Source organism: Hordeum vulgare, chromosome 4H (assembly GCF_904849725.1).
Source record: "Hordeum vulgare subsp. vulgare chromosome 4H, MorexV3_pseudomolecules_assembly, whole genome shotgun sequence".
Lineage (NCBI taxonomy): Eukaryota > Viridiplantae > Streptophyta > Magnoliopsida > Poales > Poaceae > Hordeum > Hordeum vulgare.
Window position 1 is genome coordinate 172,066,393 of NC_058521.1, and position 22,192 is coordinate 172,088,584.

General features: G+C 48.8%; 1 long non-coding RNA gene across 6 annotated transcripts; it reads left to right on the forward strand.

Annotated features, from left to right (window-relative positions):
• The first annotated feature begins 3,420 nt into the window (after positions 1–3,420).
• LOC123448311 lies at positions 3,421–7,816 on the forward strand. Of its 6 annotated transcripts, XR_006631658.1 has the most exons (7): positions 3,421–3,880; positions 4,373–4,651; positions 4,967–5,077; positions 5,302–5,385; positions 6,006–6,080; positions 6,192–6,926; positions 7,614–7,816. It is a non-coding gene; the product is annotated as an uncharacterized LOC123448311 (long non-coding RNA). The 6 variants fall into 6 exon arrangements; XR_006631656.1 differs by having other exon boundaries at positions 6,192–7,816; XR_006631657.1 differs by having other exon boundaries at positions 5,040–5,077; positions 6,192–7,816.
• Positions 7,817–22,192: the final 14,376 nt, after the last annotated feature.

Consider the following 22,192-nt stretch of genomic DNA (forward strand, 5'->3'; position numbering starts at 1 on the left):
ATATATAGGTACAGGGGCACTCAAGTCTTGTCTCCCAAGTTACAAATACGTTACAAGGAGAGGGAGACGTGACAGGTGCACACACACAACATGGACCTATACAATATATTCAACACCCCCGCAGTCGAAGCGGCGCCGGTGACGCAAAGACTGGACCGAAAGCCCTCAAAGGTCGAAGTAGGTAGTCCCTTTGTCATAACGTTGGCGAACTGCTGATCGGTGGGTACGTGCATGATCTCGTAGGCATACTTCTGCTGATGGAGGTGAAAACCAGTAGCACTGCGAGTGACCTCAATGCCAAGGAAGTAGTGAAGAGCTCCCAAGTCCTTGAGGGCAAACTCAGTGCTAAGGCGACTGGTAATCAGCTGAAGTAGTGCTGGCGAGGATGCAGTCAGGATGATGTCGTCGACGTACAGGAGAAGATACGCAGTGGCGGCGCCCTGGTGGTAGACGAACAGAGAGGCATCGGACCGTGTGGACCGGAACCCCTGCTGTTGGAGAAATGCCGCAATCCGTTGATACCACGCCCGGGGAGCCTGCTTCAGCCCGTAAAGAGAACGGGCAAGCAAGCATACGTGATCCGGATGAGCGGGGTCAACGAAACCAGTGGGCTGCTGACAGAACACCTGCTCGTCGAGATGGCCATGCAGGAAGGCATTGGACACATCGAGCTCGTGAACTGGCCAGGTACGAGAAGCAGCAAGCTGGAGTACGACTTGTATCGTGCCCAGTTTGACAACCGGGGCGAAGGTGTCGGTGAAGTCCACGCCGGCACGCTGGTGAAAACCACACACGACCCACCGCGCTTTGTAGCACTCGAGGGAACCGTCGGGGTGAGTCTTGACGCGGAAGACCCACTTGTCGGTGATGACGTTAGCACGAGGAGGCCGCGACACAAGCTGCCACGTGCGGTTGCGCTGTAGAGCGTCGAACTCCTCATGCATCGCAGCGAGCAGTTCGGATCCCGAAGGGCTACGCGTGCGAAAGTGGGGAGTGAAGCTGAGGCCGAGGTAGAGGCGGCGCATGCGTACTCGTCGGCACCGTAGCGCGTGCTGGGACAAAGCGACCCAGTCCGAGCCCAGGTAACCACACCGTGAAGGGGCGCGGTCGCAGCCGGCTAAACCGGCGAGGGGGACGTCGAGCCGACCTCCATGGGCGCCAAGGAGGCGCTAGCGGGTACACCGGGAACTTCGACAGCAACACCGGACACCGAGGGTGCACCAACAGCCATACTAGGAGCCGCAACAGCCACACCTGGGGCCGTGGTAGCGGGGGCGACGTCGGGGGCCGGCGAGGGAGCCGCAGCCACGGGGTTGGCCACGACAACCGGGGCGCCAGGAGGGCCTGGCGGGGGCGCGGGCAGGGCCAGGGTGGCGCGGCGCGGCGTGTAGGGCAGCTCGCCAGGGGTGGTAGCAGGGGCGAGCCGCACCGTAGAAGGCGCCGAGGTGGAGGGTACCTGCTGAAACGGAGTAGGTGGAGGCGTTGGAGGACATGGTGGTGGAGAGGGAGATGAGCGGCGGCGGCTAGGGTTTTGGAGATGGGGTGGCGGCGGCGGCTAGGGTTTTGGAGATGGGGTAGCGACGCCGCAAGAGGGAGAGAGGCGTGGCGGCTAGGGTGGGGAAAGAGGGGGTGGCAACGGCCAGGGGCGGCGGCGGCAGCCGGAGGGTGCGGCGGCGGCGACCCGGCTAGTGTTGGGCGGAAGCGGGATGGTAGAGGATCGTAGGGAAAACTGATACCATGTAGAGAAAGATTTGTGCATCGATAATTCTATTGATCATGCACATGGCATATATAATATAGGTACAGGGGGCACTCAAGTCTTGTCTCCCAAGTTACAAATACGTTACAAGGGGAGGAAGACGTGACAGATGCACATACACAACATGGACCTATACAATATATTCAACAGAGGGAATAGAAGCAGAGTGTGATTAGCGTTTCTATGGGTTGAGACTTGAGAGTAACGTGTTGGTGTAGACTCACTCAGTCACTCGAATAGAGGAGAAGGCAGATCTGCACATAGGACGGTGACGCATCGCCAAGACAAGTTCTATCTGCCAAGAACACGTATGCGTATGGCTTTCAGGCAAGACACAACACAAGTATACGAGCAAGCACCTTGACTGATCCGGAGTTGGCATACACATACATACGAATGTAGTCAAGCAGTTGCATCGATTCCTAGTTAGGCTAGCTAGCTAGGGCGCTTCTAGCCGGATGGAAACTAGGAATTCTATAGCAACAAGTGCAAGTCGCGCCTGAGATTTTTAGTACCCCCGATCTGATTTTTACAGGTGATCTCATTCTCTTCTCAAGTGTAGGAGACACGACCGATGCAGCACCGAGAGCTGCATGGTCCTGGTGTGCTTGGACCGTGGCGTGGCATAGGACTAGTGTGACTCTGCGAGCGACAGGGTGATGGAGGCATGGCGCCGTCGTTGCACGCATGTCGGGGACGACCCGGTAGCTCCGAGCGCTGGACACGGTCACCAAACCGATTGCTGTGCGCACACTCCCTAGTTGGTGTTCCAGCATGGATATGGGATTGGAGCTGCGGAACTGCAGGTCCTCCATCTTGTCTCGCTGCATGACGCCGGCGTTTGGGCCGAGCAGGGACGCATTGATCAACATGTACGTGGAGGGTGACCTCCACATGGGTGCACATGAAGCGTCAACAAAACCACCATCAGAAACCAGTTAGGCCTTGTTCGCTTACTTCAAAATTAAAGGGGTTTAAAGGGGATTGGAAGAGATTAAATCCCCTACGGCCTCGTTTGGTTAAGGGGATTGGGGAGATTTTGAGAGGAAAATCCCCGGGGGGCCCAGAAACCCACAGATCTTCGGGCGCCCATTTGATAAGAGGAGTTTGCTTAGCCCAATCCCCTCCGTTCCCCTTCAATCCCTTCCTATCCATGTGTTTTGAAACCCTCTTCGGACAACTAGTGGAAGCAAAACCCCGGGGATTTGAGAGGATTGGGTGGAACAAAGGGATTCACCCAATCTCCTGAAATCCTTCCCTCTCAAAACCTCTCCAATCCCCCTTAACCAAACGAGGCCTACAAATCAAATTCCACCTCAATCCCCTCCAATCCTCTTTAATCCCCTCCTCGATGGGATTAACCGAACAAGCCCTTAGGCCTTGTTCGGTTAATCCCACCGAGGAGGGGATTGAAGGGGATTGAAAGGGATTAAGGTGAAATTTGACTTGTAGGGGATTTAATACATCTCAATCCGCTCCAAACCTCCCCAATTTTAAAGCAACCGAACAATTCGGAAGGTGTTGGGGGGTGTTTTGTCCTGTATTGCAAACTTGAGGGGATTAAGTAACCGGTTTTTGAGTTTGGGGGGTAATGTGATCTAAATCTGAAAGTTCAGGGGGTTATGTACATTTAACTCATTTGTGGATCGATCCACCCGAATTGTGTCCCTCTTCATTCTCCAGGATGCAGGTCGAGAGTCGAGACGGGGGATCCGCGGTAAACCATGCGCCGCCACTCCTCCTTCCCCTCTTCCTCGCGTCGCCCCTCTCCGTGAGCTTGCAAGGATGGCCCTCTTTCTACGTCACCACTCCCCATCGGCGCCCTCGGCGGACTGGCCTGTAAGGACGCCCGCCGACGGCATCCTCTCGTAGACACCGACGCGCTAGGATTCTCCCACCGCCGCCTGCATCCCTCCAGTGCCCCCTCACGCCGCGGCCTCCTCCCCTTCCTTTTAGCATCGTTGACGCACCCCACGCCGAGGTCCCAGCCGAACGGCCACCACTGCTGTTGCTGTCATTCGTCGCCGCCGAGTCCGTCCCACCGCAAGCACGGCCGCACTGCGATCTACTCGCTCCTCCCTTGCTGCAGGCATGTAGATGGTGAGGAACCTTAATCCCTAGGTGAGTTTCCTTTTGCCTTTAGTCGATTTGGCTGTGTATTTGGGCACCTGCCCACGTCGTTTCTGTGCTACACGTGATCATGACTCGAGGACTGTGTTCTCTAAATTCTAAACTAGAGTCGCATTAGCACGAGGTTGTTCTCTAATATGTAGGACTGCTGCCAAACATTATTCAAATTTTTGGAAATGTCTCCGCACGTTCTGATTTCCAATGCATAGACCATTAGAAGTAGAACCCAAGCATATGCTTTCTGGATGTCTAAGTTACATGGAACATGTGTTAATTAATTTAAATTTAGCATGTTTCCTTCTTGACCAAAAGGTGCTCGAGTTCTTTGTCTAATGTGGGTACTGAATCTTTTCTGAATCTTGGCCTAGCACATGAAAGGAGCCTTTGACTGTTGCCGATTCCACACCATTATTGGATCATTTATCATGATATATTAAAGAATTTTACGGTATGGTCTACAAATATTCCTTAATTTCACTACAGGTGATCTGCTGCCAGATTGTTCACACAACGTGACACATTCACTCCCATTGGGTTGGCACGTGCTCGCTTGTGAGATGAATGCATGGTAAAATATTAAAGATCTGCCATGTGAGAGGCTCCTGCTACTGGAAGACGAGGAACTTGTTGATGCCCAGCTCCTCAAGGGGAGGCGCCAGCCACCGCCGACGCTGGCGTTGCCATGGCCATCCATCCTCGCCGTCTGATGGAACCGCCCATGCCATGGTCGTTGTCAGAATTGTCCGAGTTGATGTACTGAAGGTATGTTTGGCAGACCGTTAATCTTTTTAGCAATTGCATCAAACAAGGAGTATCCCACAACCTATGTTCTTGCAATTTCAAAGTTTTGAATCCTCTCTAAATAAGCAAAAGTTTTATTTGGAAGTTTGCTTGGACTTATATTGTAATCATGGTATATGGCTTGATTATCTCATATGTGGGTGTTTGCATTGTATGTGTGATGATTTTTCTGAAAGGCTGATATTGTATCATGCTATGTTCTTTCAATCTGCGTGTAACATTTTAATGTAAGTGATGGCTTGATTATCTGATGTGTGTGTGTGTGATGATTTCCAGAAAGGCAGATGTCATATCATGCTATGTTCTTTCAACCTGTGCTTAACATTTTAATGTAAGTCACCTGGTGCAGAGGACTTCAACAACATGCTCTGTTTGAAGAGCAAGCAGGTGGGGCACCGTAGCGAGTAGCGACATGATACAACAGATTTCCACAAATTATCGTGGTCAATGATTCCAATTATAGCATCTAATAATGTGATGTGCAATTACTTATCTTGTCTATATAGGTCAGCAGATTTAACTTCCATTTGTAATCATTTCTTCGGAAATTTTCTGAACCAGTACAAGTTCAGTTTTTTTGGACTAATAATACATTTGTGTGATTATGATAGTGAAATTGTTGGTGCCTGATCTGGTTTTGTGGGCGGTAGTCTTGCTTTCAAAAATATATGACATCACACATCAAGTTTTACCTGGTATGAACTCAAATTCTCACTCACATCATGTGGTGGCTTTTGTATGGACAATGCGTGCAGCATTTAGAAAATGACTCTGTAAACTTAATAGAATTACTCCCTCCGTCACGGTTTAGAAGGCACGCTTGAAAAAACTCTGGGACCAAGGTAGTCGTCGATTGGTTGTGAGATGTAGCATGTGTAAATGCTAATGCGTCTAATCAACTGAGAAAATACTAGTACTAATATGTGAGCAGCAAATTGAGAGGGCGCATGCATGAGTAGTACTAGTACCAATTAATAGGAATAATTGCTTTCGTGCCTTAAACCTTGTCTATTTTGAAAATGCACGCAAGTTTAACTGTGCCTTCTAAACCGTGACGGAGGGAGTACTAACTTTTCTTCATGATGCATAATAAATACATGTGGATTAGTTGATTGTTCTCGAGCATATGCAAAGAAGTTAATAGAGCTAGGACAATGCAAAGGTCAATTAATACTTCACTACCACAACATATCTGTTAAACTCTGTGTAAGGCGATTGATGTGTGCTACCCAGTTAAATTTCTTTCTTGCAAAATGATTTGCTGCTATTACTTCAAACGCTACAATGTTTGGTTTTATTTTGAAACCTTCCGTAGGTTGACAATATCAAGGTTTACAATAACGAGGAAGCAAAAATTACTTGTGGGGCTAGGCTCGGCTACTGCTTGTAGGTATTGTCTAAATTTCACTGTTGTTCTTCTAGAAGATAAATTTCATGATTTTTTTTGTTCAACAATTTTCTTGGTGCTTCCACGTGAGAGCATAATGAATTTCTTGTGTAGATCATGGCGTCTTTGCAGAAGAATCAAGGCAACCGTGCAAAGGAGGTTGGCGGCAATGAGCAACTTAGGAAGGAGACGACATCCGTGGGGTTGTATTATACACCAAGATCAGGCTCGCGTTGGAGCTCATATAATCTTGCTTGTTGAAGTTCACATCATGTACACCAACCTCATGATGTGATTAGCAAGTGGCCCTGATTATACCAAATGCATGTCCGAGTAGAGTAATATTTCTTTCTTCAGGTGCATTGTTGCATTTCTTATTTTCTTAATGACTGTTCGAGTGTAATATTTCTTTGTTTTCCAAATACATGTTCTAATTCAGATAATAGTCTGTAACCTGCAGGTTTTAAATTTTGACTTCCAATGAAGTTGTAAAGCTTTTTGAAAAAACAAATACTTCCTCCGTCACAGTTTAGAAGACATGGTTAAATTTACATGCATTTCCAGAATAGACAAGGTTTAGGGCGCATTGCATTTACTCCTAGCAGCTAATTAGCACTCCATTGTACTACTTCTATATGCATGCGTAGTGTGAATGCTATTTTTCAGTCCATCTCACAGCCAATCAATAACCACCTAAGTTTCAGAGAATTTGCAAGAACACCTTCTAAACCGTGACGGAGGGAGTATGAAGTTCCAATGTTTGGTGCACATAAACTTTGGAACTTTGCAGCATGATAATGAAGTGAATAAGGAAAAGAAGGAAATCACAGCCTACAAGCCATTAAAAGGGTAAGGACTCGATCTAAATTTATTGCACCAGTAAATATACGAATTGACCTGTTAGGAGTGGCTTCGCTAAAATTAAGGTCTCAAATGTTTGAATTATGCAATTAATGGAGTTAATGTTTTTTCACTTTTGTTCCTAAAGATATCCTGATGCCTACTTTGCTGGTACCAAATCCCATTAGTAATGCAAAGCTTTCAATTTAGAACAAATATGTATATTTGGAGAACATGGTTTTCCGTTTATCCAAATACTTTATTGTCCGTAATCTTTCTCAAGGCCCATTATATTTGCAGATACACAGTTTTTGTTCCTGTACCACCTAAGAAAATAGATCATACAATATTGATTTTATTTTCGATTCTTATTTGCCTATTGATCGTACATGTACAGTATGTAGTTCAATAAAATTTATGTATCGGTAACTTTTGCTGGCATATTGTTTGTCTGCTTTGTCATCTATGAGATCATTACTGACTTTTTTGGTACTGTTTACACATGTTAAGATCTCTTCAGTAAGCAGATTCATTCAATGTATTAGTTCACACATCTTAATTGTGTGACTATTGGAGCGTTATATATGACATTGTCTTGTTTGTATCATGTGAGAGTATAAGAGGCAACTAAAAATGGTGCCATGTGGAAGCTACCCGATATTGTCACATGTACATATGATCGTTATGTTGGGGCAGGTAGTTTGTTTTGGTGGAAGAACCAAGGGAGAAGCATCCATTTGACAAGCTCAAAGTCATTGGTTAGCATCACCATCTTTGTAAATATCTTAAACCAAGATCTAGGAGTATTTAACCAATCATGCTCTAAAGCCAACGGAGAATGTGAGAGAAAATATTTGTAAATGATGGAGTCTCCATATGAATGTGTTTAATTTTACTTATGCTCATTGTGTAAATCACAAGTGAACTATGCAATGAGGTTCTTGTCATAAGTGTGAGGATAGTGCACTATTTGCGTATTGTTTTCTCAATAGTGAAGCACTAGACCCTTCTTGTTCTCGTCAAAGAGCAAGACTGTCCTACCACTACGGCTACCAGAGCCAGTGCAGGGTGACTAAGTGAAGCCGCCGTCAATGGAGGCGGTAGAGATGGCGAGCATCCGACAAAGAGATGGAAGAGTGTGTCGAGGTTTGAATGCATGGGTGCTTCATTGCTTCTAGCATTATTAAATAGATGAACATGAGGCTGAATTACAATTTAAAAGATTTTGGTAAAGATATTCATGAATAGACATCACACATCAGTACATTCAGTTACCTATTGGATTGAATTTTCTGAATATTTCAATTGATCAATACATGGTAATTTTTAAGCTTATAACCGTTAGAGGGAATTAGATTATTTTGTTTAATTATGTGTCTACTTACTTGAGTGAAAGAGAACTTTTCATGTTATTAAGTGGACATAACACTAATTAAATTACTTGAGTGAAAGCCGGCCACGAAGACCGAAAAGAGTCCACGTGTCCGCATTACACTAATTAAACATAAAAAAACTAAAACTCCTAGGCGTTGTCGGAGCCTGTGAGGTCAACCAGCATAGGTGCAGGGTCAGCCTAGGGGAACGCAGTGTTCTAGAGCGCAGCTGCCTGCGCCTACGTCGTTTGCCTTGTCGGCGTGGGCTGTGCTGGTGGTGGTGGCAACGCAACAACAGGTGCTCCTCCAACTCCCGTCATTCCTCCTCCGCCTCCTTCTCCAGCTCCATCAGCCGAAGGCCTTCGGCGCGCTTCGCCCGCAGGTGCCGCGTCTTCCAGTGTTCGAGGTAGGCGTGCTCCTGCTGCGGTGTCGTGCCTAGCCAGATGGGCGGCAACTGATAAACTCGTTGACATGTGGGTCCACTGGTAGACTTCCCGCGACTCCGTGGGTTCGGACTTCGGCCGAGGTGGCATGATGCAGTCGCCGGCAGCCGACAGCGCGATGGCCTCCGCGAGCTGTTGTTGGTACGCCGCCTCCTCGTTGACCCTGCGTCGCGCTTCCTCCTTGCTTCGCGGAGAACAACTGCTAGCGCCGCCTGGTAGGCGGCCTCAGCCTCCTGGTCCTCGTCGCTGACGATAGGCGGGGGTGACGGACGGCCTCTTGGTTGCACGTCGCGCACGCCACAACGGCACTGCTCGTCGTGCTCTATCGCAAACCAGAGCTCCCAGTTGGGGGAGTCGGCCGCGTATGCAGGGTTTCGCCGCTGCTCCATCATCGGCACACGTCGATGGCAGATCACCTCCTCTACATGCACCCTCGCCGACCGCGGCACGATCGACACCAGGATCCTCTCTGGATCCTCATGCCAGCCGTGCAGCAGGGTGACGTCGGGGTAAGGGAGCGGCACGCGGTGCTCCCAGTGCCACTGCGCTTGGTGCATCAGGACGCTCACACGCTGGCGAGGCTGACAGGAAGACAGCGGTGGGGAGATGACGCGGGGGTAGAGCAGGGCCTTGCTCTTGTTTGGAAGCTGCCGACTATGGTGCTAGGGTTTTGGTCGCCGAGGAGGTGGCGGGATGGGGACGAGCGGGTTCTGGAAGCAGATGGCAGAACCCACCGTAAGCTCGGATTAAAAAAGATCACAACGGTCGCTGACGCGTGAACCCGAGGATGACGGCCGTCATTAATAATGTTGACCACGGTGGTTGGGGACGGACATCGAAAGGACGCGCGCTTCCGCGCCGACGCATTTCAGTCCCAATTTTGAATCAGAAATGGGTTGACACGGACGTGGAGCGGACGTGTTTTGAAAATGGATCAACATGTTAGGCCATCTTTTTCGTCTGAGCCGACCTAAACGGACAACGGCTGACGAAATAAATCGCCCCGTTCAAGTTGTTGTTGAAGTTGCTCTAACCAACGCATGCATGGGCTTCAGATTGCATGTACGCCTCTAATGTCCAAGGTGGATGATTGGACGATATTTGGATGGATTCTATTCCTTGATATTCTGGACAACATGTAAACATTCTGTTGCCTCCTGGACGCTTGATACATTCAAAACCTATAAGGCTGCTTACAGTGGAGAGTAACATATAGTAGTATCATGTATATGTTAATATTGTACTATTACAAATGCCCGTGCGTTGCATCGGGCTACAAAAAAGTGCAGAAAGGGGGGAGGGTGTTAAGCAAACCTTCCAAACCATATCCTGCAAGGGTGAACGGAGATGTTATGAAAACTGGGCCTTGTAAGTCGACGATGCAGTCTAGGTCCCCTTTCTCTCCTCCCCTTCTCCCCTCCGAAACGGACTGAGGTCCAACGCCTTGACAGAGCCAAGGCAACGGTGAACAGTGTGGTGCCTTGCCCCTCATTTCTGTCCGTTGAATTGAGAATCGATGGTCGTATGAACATCAAATGCTCTTCTATACCCGAACAGTAAATTCGAAAAAAATCTTCAAAAAGTTTTGAAATTATTTTTACGGTAAACTTTGATAAAATGTCTAATAGGTCGCAAAATTTTAGTATGAAATCACATTTGTGGAAGTCATGACAAAAGAAACAAAAATGATGTTCGAAAATGCTTTGCCAAGGCAATCCGTATATTTCTTGAAGATGGACACCAAATTGGATGTGCTCAGTCATATGCAAAGAACATGGGTCTTTATGGACAAAGAGCGGGATGTCTGAGGTATCCTATTAACCACTTCTAGTTACCCTTGAAACATATATCATGATGTGCACTGATATCAACTTGCTGAAGTAAGCACATGATGATAGCATCTTCTATTTAAGCATATGCCCAGTCTTAAGTGGCAGAGAACCTCGTCAATAGATTTACAATTGTGTTAAGCTGTTTATGAACAAAATTCAGGAACAGTATATATATACGTTCAGGTGGTGCAGAGTTGTAAGAGCCTCATAATGTCCTAGAAAAAAATTGAACGCAAAAAACTAAAAAAATAATCCTACTATTCATCGTAGTCATTTTTTTTCTCTCGTGAGTAGTCCAGACTCCACACATAGCTATCGTTCCTTGATCGTATATCTCATCTATCAACTTCTCCCGATCCCTCCGGCATGCCATCTCCACGCACAACACATCATCCTCTTCATCTTCTCTCTGACACCTCTTGTCGTGGGTATAAGCCTGACAGTAGATGTGTAGGGTACGAATGAGATGGGCAGAGCCCTAGCTACGGCGAGGTTGTATGAGTTCAGGCCCCTCTGCAGTGGAGGTAACAGCCCTACGTCTCAGTGCTCTCGGAGCTTGTTACCGAGTGTAATATGGAGTACAGTGATTCGCTAACCCTTTTACCAGTGGGGGAGGGCGGCTTATATAGAGTGTGCTGCCCTCCACAACGGTTCTGATTCAGGGGTGGAGTAGTGGCGATTGAATGTGTGCGTTACAGGTAACATATGCTCTAAATGCTAATAAATGCACCCGGAAACGTATGGCAGTTTCCCTCCAGAGAGGTTACGGTGTACCGAGTGTATCCAGTCGGTTAGCCTGGTGTCCTCCGAATGCTAGTCTCCGACTGGATGATTCAGGGCCTGTTACCGACTGGATGATGGGGATTCCTTATTCCAGTCGGGGCAGACTTAGGGTCCTGTTCTTTGTGTGGGGTAGTCCTAGGGTAGGACACGTACGGCAGGCCTATGACCCTACCCTAGGACTATGACCCCATCATTAGTCCCCGAATGGATTGGGGTTGAAACACCGAAGCGGTGCTTGAGGTTCGGATCCGACTGGATTAGATTCGGCTTGGGCGTTGCTTGCCCCTATCCATTTTACCTTTTCTGACCAACGATCCGAGTGGAAGTGCTTGCGAAACCGACTGTTGGGAGCCGAGTGTTTCCGCGGCATCTTTTGACGCGATTGGTCAACTGACAGCGGCGGATTTTCCGAGATCTCAAATTTCGGGTTCCGCGCGCTCAGCGGGGACGACGTCAGCGCGCTCGAGTAGCGCCTGACTCCTCGATTCTCGTGCCTTCAACTCCTCCACTGATATCGCCGCGGCCGGTCGGGCGGATAAGATTTCGGGCCCACTCGCAAGCGACCCAGTCGGCGCTCTATTTAACTCTGGGCGACGAGACTCCTCGGTTACGCTCGCCGAAATTTTTGCTCTCGCCCGCTCCGTCTCCCTCGCCACTCCCTGTGCTCATACACTCCTTCCTTCTCCTCCTTCTCAAGGGCTCGCCGTCGCCTCCATGACCAAAGGTCAGACCAGCAAGATGGAGGCGAGGAAGAAGAACAACAAGGCGGCGGCTGCTCAACGGCGGCAGCGGCCGTTGCCGGCGGGGTGGATCCAAGGAGACTTCCTCCCCTCCACGGTGACGGAGGGAGATCTGCTGGAGCTGGTGGAGCACGGAATGCTCATGCATGTCCTGGAGGCTGCCGGCGGATGACGAGGTCGAGCCGGCGCCACGGGAGGGGAGCGCGTCTTGCTCCTCAGCCATGTTCACAGAGGTTTTTCTTTGCCCCCGCATCCCTTCTTCAAAGGCATCATGAATCACTTTGGTGCTCAACTCCATCACTTTCCTCCGAATGCCATCGCCCATCTTTCTACCTTTATCGTTTTGTGCGAGTGCTTTATCGGTTCCCCCCCCCATTGGGGTTTGTTCAAACACATCTTCTCCGCCCGCTCTCAAACCATCAAAGGTCTTAGTCAGTCGGACGATAAGACGCACCTCCTCCAGCTCTGCGGGGGTTTAGGGTTCCAGAAGAAGAGTCGGAGCAGCTATCCTGCTCTCAAGTTGAGCGAGTCGGTTAGGAACTGGCAGTCGACGTGGTTCTACTGCCAGGACATCACCTGTCCGAATGCATCGACTGGGCTGCCTCCATTTAGTCTAGACCGGCCCGCTCCACCTAAGCAGTTCGCGCTCTCGAAGGCCGAGAAGAACGACATCCAGCCTTTGGTCGAGGCACTCGTGGATGTCGTCAGGAGGGGAGTCACCGGCATAGACCTGCTGGAAATCTTCCTTGGTCGGCGGATCCATCCGCTGCAGGCTTGCGACCACACTATGTGGCACTACACAGGGCCCGAGGATTCCACTCGGACCAACGTGGTGGGCGTACCCGAGGAGAGAGTGACCTCGTGGGTGCTCCAAATCACGGGCCCTTGTGAGAACCCCAAAGGAGCTCGCCGAGTGAAGCCTTACAGCGCGGACCACCCTCCACCGAATCAGGTGAGTGACATGAGCCGAGTGCATTGAACTGTCTTAATTCCAGTCGCTTACTTATATCTCCGTGTGATGTCTAATGTTTCCGACTGAACTTCATGCAGGCGTGGACCAACTGGTTCTCCCCTGTCTCGAATGGGAATCCGGAGGAGGAAGAGGAGGAAGGCAGCCAGGAGGGGAGCGTGGAGAGCGCCGAATACGTCTCCGACAGCGGTGAGTCGGAGGAGGAGGACAGCGAGGAAGAGGAAGAGGATGAAGAGCAAGACTCACCACCTCCATGGCCGGAGCATCGGAGTAAGCGTCGACACGAGCCCGCCGTCCCTTCAGCTCCTCCTGCGTCGTCGAGTGCTCCGCCTGCTGCTCCGGTGGTCCCGAGTGTTCGAGGCACCAAGAGGGCCAGGGACGCAACCACTGAGCCCTCAGGCCAGTCTTCCAGGGCGCCCAAGCCGAGTGGGCCCAAACCTCGGAAGGCTCTGCCGCGAATGAGGGTTGCCATCCCCGTCACCTCCACGTAAGTGAACCTAACTTTCGGCTCTTTCTGTTATCCGAGTGAACTCCTGCTTTATAAGTCGAATGGACTTCACTCGACAGGGTCGCCACTTCTGCAACCTCTTCGGCCCGCCAAGGGGACGACCCCATGGAGACGGACAACGTCGTTTCGTCCCAGCCAGGTGTGTTGTAGGAGAGATCGGGTGTTTTATTCCTGCGAACTGCGCCATTCTTTCTTTTTCTGAGACGTCGTGTCATTCGGCTTGTCAGGGGCGATTTGCCTGGATGAGGACGACCACGGAGAGCCGACCCCGCCGTGGAGCCTGTCCTGGAGCCTGTCCCCGAGGCTGCCCCTCCTGCCGCCACTCCTGCCGCCGACGCTCCACGGACTGAAGCGCCTCCACCGACTGAACCGGTGCCGGTGGGGGAGGAACCGACTGGGGCGGACCTTGGGATGCCCCAAGAACCTCCGACGATTCCCGGTTCGTCGGGTGCTGAATTCAGCATCCGACGCCTTCCAGAGGAGCAGGTGGGAGCGACCAAGGGGGCCATGGTGCAGGCGGAGCTCATGGCTGGAGAAGCCAAGAGGGCTTATGACTCCGTTGCGGCCTTGTATCAGCGGAGCTTGGAGCTGCGCGATGATATCCGAGTAAGTAGTCTAGTAAGTACTTACTTTTCTCCTGTAACCCACTGGGTGGTGTTGTTTTTCTGCAATGGGTTCACTCGGAGTGAACCCAGTGGGTGTAGTCCCCGAGACTTCTGTCGAGTGCTTGCACCGACAGTTGTCTTTACACATTTTGCCTTTAGTTTGGTTGTGTCTGTAGATAGGATTGCCGAGTGCGAGTACTTGTTGCAGTCGGAGCGCTCTTGCGGTAAGAGTCTCCGAGAGTAAGTTGCACGCAGGTCGGGTAGTATTGGCCTCTGAGGCGTAGGTGAAAATATGCATCTCAATAGGGCAGGCCTGCTTGAGGTGCATGCCAGTGGGGTCACTCTTAGTGAACCCACTGGGTGTAGTCCCCGAGACCGCTGTCGACTGCTTGCGTCGGCAGGGGTCTGAAGAACTTAGACTGTGAACTGATAAACTTGTTGATTACCCTTTGTTTCTTGGTGGCAGAAAACTTGTGAAATGGGAACGGCCTATGAGGCCCTGAGGGCGGAGAGGAACTAGGTCGCTGGTGAACTTGATGCTGCTATGCTCGCCATGGCCGGCATGAAGGATGCTCTGGAGGGACGAGAGAGGTCCCTAGAGGAGGCTCGGGAGGCGAACAAGGTGTTGATAGAGGAGGTGGAGAGACTGAAGAAACAGAGGACTGAGCTGCACAATCAGATGGCCGTTCGGAACAGATGATGGACAGCTCAGGAGAACTATGTCAACGACTGGGCTGTGCAGATGATGACTCGTCTGGCTGGTAAGTCTTATGTTTTGCCGAGCGCTTGTACCGTGTGCTCTACACTCGATTTTTATTGTGTGCTTGCCCGTTTGTTGCAGACTTTTGCGGTGACGCTGAAGCTGAAACGGCGGCTGTGGAGTGGTCCATTAAGGACAATGTGCCACTCGGCAAGGACGCCAACCGGGATCTGCTCCGGGCGCATATCCGCGTAGGCAAAGTGAGTCCTTTCATCGGCCGACTGAGAGAAGCCATCGGCCGAATTGACAAGGAACTTTGGCCAGAAGACGAGCCGCGGCAGGAGATGGAGACTCTGTTGGCGCGACTGGAGGAGATTCCAAGCCGAGTGCAATCGTGGAAGAAATCGGCAGCGCGTTGCGGTGCTGATGTTGCGCTGTCCTTGGTCCGCGTCCATTGCAAGGAGGTGCGGGAAGATAAGCTAAAGACATTGAAGGTCGCCAACACGAAGAAGCTTCGATTCGAAGACTTCATGGAGACGTTCCTTGAGACTGCTACCCGCATCGCTGATGGAATCGACTTGGACACTTTTGCGGAGCCCTCCAGTCCTGGCGCCGGCCCAGCTGACGCGTAATAAAACTTTTTCCTCGGTATGCCGAGTGTTTACCTGTAAGATACTCTGGCCACTTCTGTTGGCTGTCATACTTTTAAATCGGTGCGGGTAAGCTTGATCCGCACCGAGTCAGCTATCGTTTCTAGACTTTTGGAATCGGAGTGAAAACATTTAGTCTTTTGTTTGAATGCTGTTTCGAGTGCAATGCTTAGTGCGTACTCGGAGAAGATTAATACTTAGGTGATTCTTGATCACAACTAAGTCTCCGAGTGTGACGCGTAGTACTGTTGGAATTATGCCCTAGAGGCAATAATAAATGTATAGTTATTATTATAATTCCTGTATCAAGATAATAGTTTATTATCCATGCTATAATTGTATTGAATGAAGACTCATTTACATGTGTGGATACATAGACAAAACACCGTCCCTAGCATGCCTCTGGTTGGCTAGCCCGTTGATCGATGATAATCAGTGTCTTCTCATTATGAACAAGGTGTTGTTGCTTGATAACTGGATCACGTCATTAGGAGAATCACGTGATGGACTAGACCCAAACTAAAAGACGTAGCATGTTGATCGTGTCATTTTGTTGCTACTGTTTTCTGCGTGTCAAGTATTTATTCCTATGACCATGAGATCATATAACTCACTGACACCGGAGGAATGCTTTGTGTGTATCAAACGTCGCAACGTAACTGGGTGACTATAAAGATGCTCTACAGGTATCTCCGAAGGTGTTAGTTGAGTTAGTATGGATCAATACTGGGATTTGTCACTCCGTGTGACGGAGAGGTATCTCGGGGCCCACTCGGTAATACAACATCACACACAAGCCTTGCAAGCAATGTAACTTAGTGTAAGTTACGGGATCTTGTATTACGGAACGAGTAAAGAGACTTGCCGGTAAACGAGGTTGAAATAGGTATACGGATACTGACGATCGAATCTCGGGCAAGTAACATACCGAAGGACAAAGGGAATGACATACGGGATTATACGAATCCTTGGCACTGAGGTTCAAAACGATAAGATCTTCGTAGAATATGTAGGATCCAATATGGGCATCCAGGTCCCGCTATTGGATATTGACCGAGGAGTCTCTCGGGTCATGTCTGCATAGTTCTCGAACCCGCAGGGTCTGCACACTTAAGGTTCGACGTTGTTTTATGCGTATTTGAGTTATATGGTTGGTTACCGAATGTTGTTCGGAGTCCCGGATGAGATCACGGACGTCACGAGGGTTTCCGGAATAGTCCGGAAACGAAGATTGATATATAGGATGACCTCATTTGATTACCGGAAAGTTTTCGGAGTTACCGGGAATGTACCGGGAATGACGAATGGGTTCCGGGAGTTCACCGGAGGGGGGCAACCCACTCCGGGGAATCCCATAGGCATTTGGGGGGGTCACACCAGCCCTTAGTGGGCTGGTGGGACAGCCCACCAATCCCCTATGCGCCAAGGGAGAAAAAATCAAAGGAAAGAAAAAAAAAGGAAGAAGTGGGAAAGGGGAAGGACTCCCTCCCACCAAACCAAGTAGGACTCGGTTTGGGGGGGGAGAGTCCTCCCCCCTGGCTCGGCCGACCCCTTGGGGATCCCTTGGACCCCAAGGCAAGGTCCCCCTCCCTCCTCCTATATATATGGGGCTTTTAGGGCAGATTTGAGACGACTTTCTCACGGCTGCCCGACCACATACCTCCATAGTTTTTCCTCTAGATCACGTTTCTGCGGAGCTCGGGCAGAGCCCTGCTGAGACAAGATCATCACCAACCTCCGGAGCGCCGTCACGCTGCCGGAGAACTCTTCTACCTCTCCGTCTCTCTTGCTGGATCAAGAAGGCCGAGATCATCGTCGAGCTGTACGTGTGCTGAACGCGGAGGTGCCGTCCGTTCGGTACTAGATCGTGGGACTGATCGCGGGATTGTTCGCGGGGCGGATCGAGGGACGTGAGGACGTTCCACTACATCAACCGCGTTCTCTAATGCTTCTGCTGTACGATCTACAAGGGTACGTAGATCACTCATCCCCTCTCGTAGATGGACATCACCATGATAGGTTTTCGTGCGCGTAGGAAAATTTTTGTTTCCCATGCGACGTTCCCCAACAGTGGCATCATGAGCTAGGTTCATGCGTAGATGTCTTCTCGAGTAGAACACAAAAGGTTTTGTGGGCGGTGATGTGCGTTTTGCTGCCCTCCTTAGTCTTTTCTTGATTCCGCGGTATTGTTGGATTGAAGCGGCTTGGACCGACATTACTCGTACGCTTACGAGAGACTGGTTTCATCGTTACGAGTAAACCCCTTTGCTCAAAGATGACTGGCAAGTGACGGTTTCTCCAACTTTAATTGAATCGGATTTGACTGAGGAGGTCCTTGGATGAGGTTAAATAGCAACTCATATATCTCCGTTGTGGTGTTTGCGTAAGTAAGATGCGATCCTACTAGATACCCTTGGTCACCACGTAAAACTTGCAACAACAAAATTAGAGGACGTCTAACTTGTTTTTGCAGGGTATGATTGTGATGTGATATGGCCAATGATGTGATGTGATATATTGGATGTATGAGATGATCATGTTGTAATAGAAATATCGACTTGCACGTCGATGGTACGGCAACCGGCAGGAGCCATAGGGTTGTCTTTATACTAACATATTTGTGCTTGCAGATGCGTTTACTATTTTGCTAGGATGTAGCTTTAGTAGTAATAGCATAAGTAGCACGACAACCCCGATGGCAACACGTTGATGGATGATCATGGTGTGGCGCCGGTGACAACAAGATCATGCCGGTGCTTTGGTGATGGAGATCAAGAAGCACGTGATGATGGCCATATCATGTCACTTATGAATTGCATGTGATGTTAATCCTTTTATGCACCTTATTTTGCTTAGAACGACGGTAGCATTATGAGGTGATCTCTCACTAAAATTTCAAGACGAAATTGTGTTCTCCCCGACTGTGCACCGTTGCTACAGTTCGTCGTTTCGAGACACCACGTGATGATCGGGTGTGATAGACTCAACGTTCACATACAACGGGTGCAAAACAGTTGCGCACGCGGAACACTCGGGTTAAGCTTGACGAGCCTAGCATGTGCAGACATGGCCTCGGAACACATGAGACCGAAAGGTCGATCATGAATCATATAGATGATGTGATTAGCATAGGGATGCTTACCACTGAAACTACTCCCGACTCACGTGATGATCGGACTTGGGATAGTGTAGGTGGATCATGAACCACTCAAATGACTAGAGAGATGTACTTTTTGAGTGGGAGTTTAGCATGTAATTTGATTAAGTTGAACTCTAATTATCTTGAACATAGTCTAAGTCCACTTTGAATATATTTGGGTTGTAGATCATGGCTCACGCAAGTGTCATCCTCAATTTTAATACGTTCCTAGAGAAAGCTAAGTTGAAAGATGATGGAAGCAACTTTGTAGACTGGGCTCGTAATCTTAAGCTAATCTTACAAGCTGGAAAGAAGGATTATGTCCTTAATGCTGCGCTAGGAGATGAACCACCCGCTACGGCTGATCAGGATGTTAAGAACGCTTGGTTAGCGCGTAAGGAGGACTACTCAATAGTTCAATGTGCAGTCTTGTATGGCTTAGAACCGGGACTTCAACGTCGCTTTGAGCGTCATGGAGCATTTGAGATGTTCCAGGAGTTGAAGTTCATCTTTCAGAAGAACGCCCAGATCGAGAGGTATGAGACCTCCGATAAATTCTATGCTTGCAAGATGATGGAAAACTCGTCTGTCAGTGAACATGTGCTCAAAATGTCTGGGTACTCAAACCGTCTAGCTGAACTAGGGATTGAACTCCCGCAAGAAGCTATCACTGACAGAATCCTTCAATCCCTGCCGCCAAGCTATAAAGGCTTTGTGTTGAACTACAACATGCAAGGGATGAACAAGTCTCCCGGCGAGTTGTTTGCGATGCTGAAAGTCGCAGAGTCTGAACTCCGTAAAGAGCATCAAGTGTTGATGGTGAGCAAGACCACTAGTTTCAAGAGAAAAGGCAAAGGCAAGAAGGGCAATTCGAAGAAGAGCGGCAAGCCCGTTGCCAATCCGCCGAAGAAACCCAAGGCTGGACCTAAGCCTGAAACAGAGTGCTTCTATTGCAAGGGTATGGGTCACTGGAAGCGCAATTGCCCCAAGTATCTGGCAGATAAGAAGGCGGGCAAAGAAAAATCAGGTATATTTGATATACATGTTATTGATGTGTACTTAACCAGCTCTCGTAGTAGTGCCTGGGTATTCGATACCGGTTCTGTTGCTCACATTTGCAACTCGAAGCAGGAACTGCCGAATAGACGAAGGCTGGCGAAAGACGAAGTGACGATGCGTGTAGGAAACGGTTCCAAGGTTGATGCAATCGCCGTCGGCACAGTATCACTTCAACTACCATCGGGATTAGTGATGAACTTAAATCATTGTTATTTAGTGCCTGCGTTGAGCATGAACATTATATCTGGATCTTGTTTATTGCGAGACGGTTACTCTTTTAAGTCTGAGAATAATGGTTGTTCTATTTCTATGAGTAACATCTTTTATGGTCATGCACCGAATGTGAGAGGATTGTTCATATTGAATCTTGATAGAGATACGCATATACATAACATTGAGACCAAAAGAGTTAGAGTAAACAATGATAGCACCATATTTTTGTGGCACTGCCGCTTGGGTCATATTGGTGTAAAGCGCATGAAGAAACTCCATGCTGATGGACTTTTGGAGTCACTTGACTTCGATTCACTTGACACGTGCGAACCATGCCTCATGGGCAAGATGACTAAGACTCCGTTCTCCGGAACAATGGAGCGTGCAAGTGACTTGTTGGAAATCATACATACCGATGTGTGTGGTCCAATGAGCGTGGAGGCACGCGGCGGATATCGTTATTTTCTCACCTTCACTGACGATTTAAGTAGATATGGTTATGTCTACTTGATGAAGCACAAGTCTGAAACATTTGAAAAGTTCAAGCAATTTCAGAGTGAAGTGGAAAATCATCGTAACAAGAAGATCAAGTTCCTACGGTCTCATCGTGGGGGTGAATATCTGAGTTTCGAGTTTGGTACTCACTTAAAACAAAGTGGAATTGTTTCGCAATTAACACCGCCTGGAACACCACAGCGTAATGGTGTGTCCGAACGTCGTAATCGTACTTTGTTAGAAATGGTGCGATCTATGATGTCTCTTACTGATTTGCCGTTATCGTTTTGGGGTTATGCATTAGAAACAACTGCATTCACTTTAAATAGGGCACCATCGAAATCCGTTGAAACGACACCATACGAACTGTGGTATGGCAAAAGGCCAAAGTTGTCGTTTCTTAAAGTTTGGGGATGTGATGCTTATGTCAAAAAGCTTCAGCCTGAAAAGCTGGAACCCAAAGCGGAAAAGTGCGTCTTCATAGGTTACCCAAAAGAGACAGTTGGGTACACCTTCTATCTCAAATCCGAGGGCAAAGTGTTTGTTGCTAAGAACGGAACTTTTCTCGAGAAGGAGTTTCTCTCGAGAGAATTGAGTGGGAGGAAGATAGAACTTGACGAGGTTGTCGAACCTCTCATCCCTCTGGATGGTGGCGCAGGGCAAGGGGAAACCTCTGTCATTGCAACGCCGGTTGAGGAGGAAGTTAATGATGATGATCATGAAACTCCAGTTCAAGTTTCTGTTGAACCACGCAGGTCGACGAGATCACGCGCTGCTCCAGAGTGGTACGGTAATCCCGTCTTATCAATTATGTTGTTAGACAACAATGAACCTGCAAATTATGAAGAAGCAATGGTGGGCCCAGATTCCAACAAATGGCTAGAAGCCATGAAATCCGAGATAGGATCCATGTATGAGAACAAAGTATGGACTTTGGAGATGCTGCCTGAGGGCCGCAAGGCCATTCAGAACAAATGGATCTTTAAGAAGAAGACGGACGCTGACGGTAATGTGACCGTTTATAAAGCTCGACTTGTGGCAAAGGGTTTTTCACAAGTTCCAGGAATTGACTACGATGAGACTTTCTCTCCCGTAGCAATGCTTAAGTCCGTCAGAATCATGTTAGCAATAGCTGCATTTTTCGATTATGAAATCTGGCAGATGGATGTCAAAACGGCGTTCCTTAACAGTTTCCTTAAGGAAGAGTTGTATATGATGCAACCCGAAGGTTTTGTCGATCCTAAAAATGCTGACAAGGTGTGCAAGCTCCAGCGATCCATTTATGGACTGGTGCAAGCATCTCGGAGTTGGAACAAACGCTTTGATGAGGTGATCAAAGCATTTGGGTTTATACAAGTGGTTGGAGAATCTTGTATTTACAAGAAAGTGAGTGGGAGCTCTGTGGCGTTTCTAATATTATATGTGGATGACATATTACTGATTGGAAACAACGTAGAGCTTTTGGAGAGCATAAAAGGTTACTTGAATAAAAGTTTCTCTATGAAGGACCTAGGAGAAGCTGCTTACATTCTGGGCATTAAGATCTATAGGGATAGATCAAAACGCCTGATAGGACTTTCACAAAGCACATACCTTGATAAAGTTTTGAAGAGGTTCAAAATGGAACAGTCCAAGAAAGGGTTCTTGCCAGTGTTACAAGGTACGAGATTGAGTAAGACTTAGTGCCCAGCAACTGATGAAGATAGAGAGCATATGCGCTCCGTCCCCTATGCTTCAGCCATAGGCTCTATCATGTATGCAATGC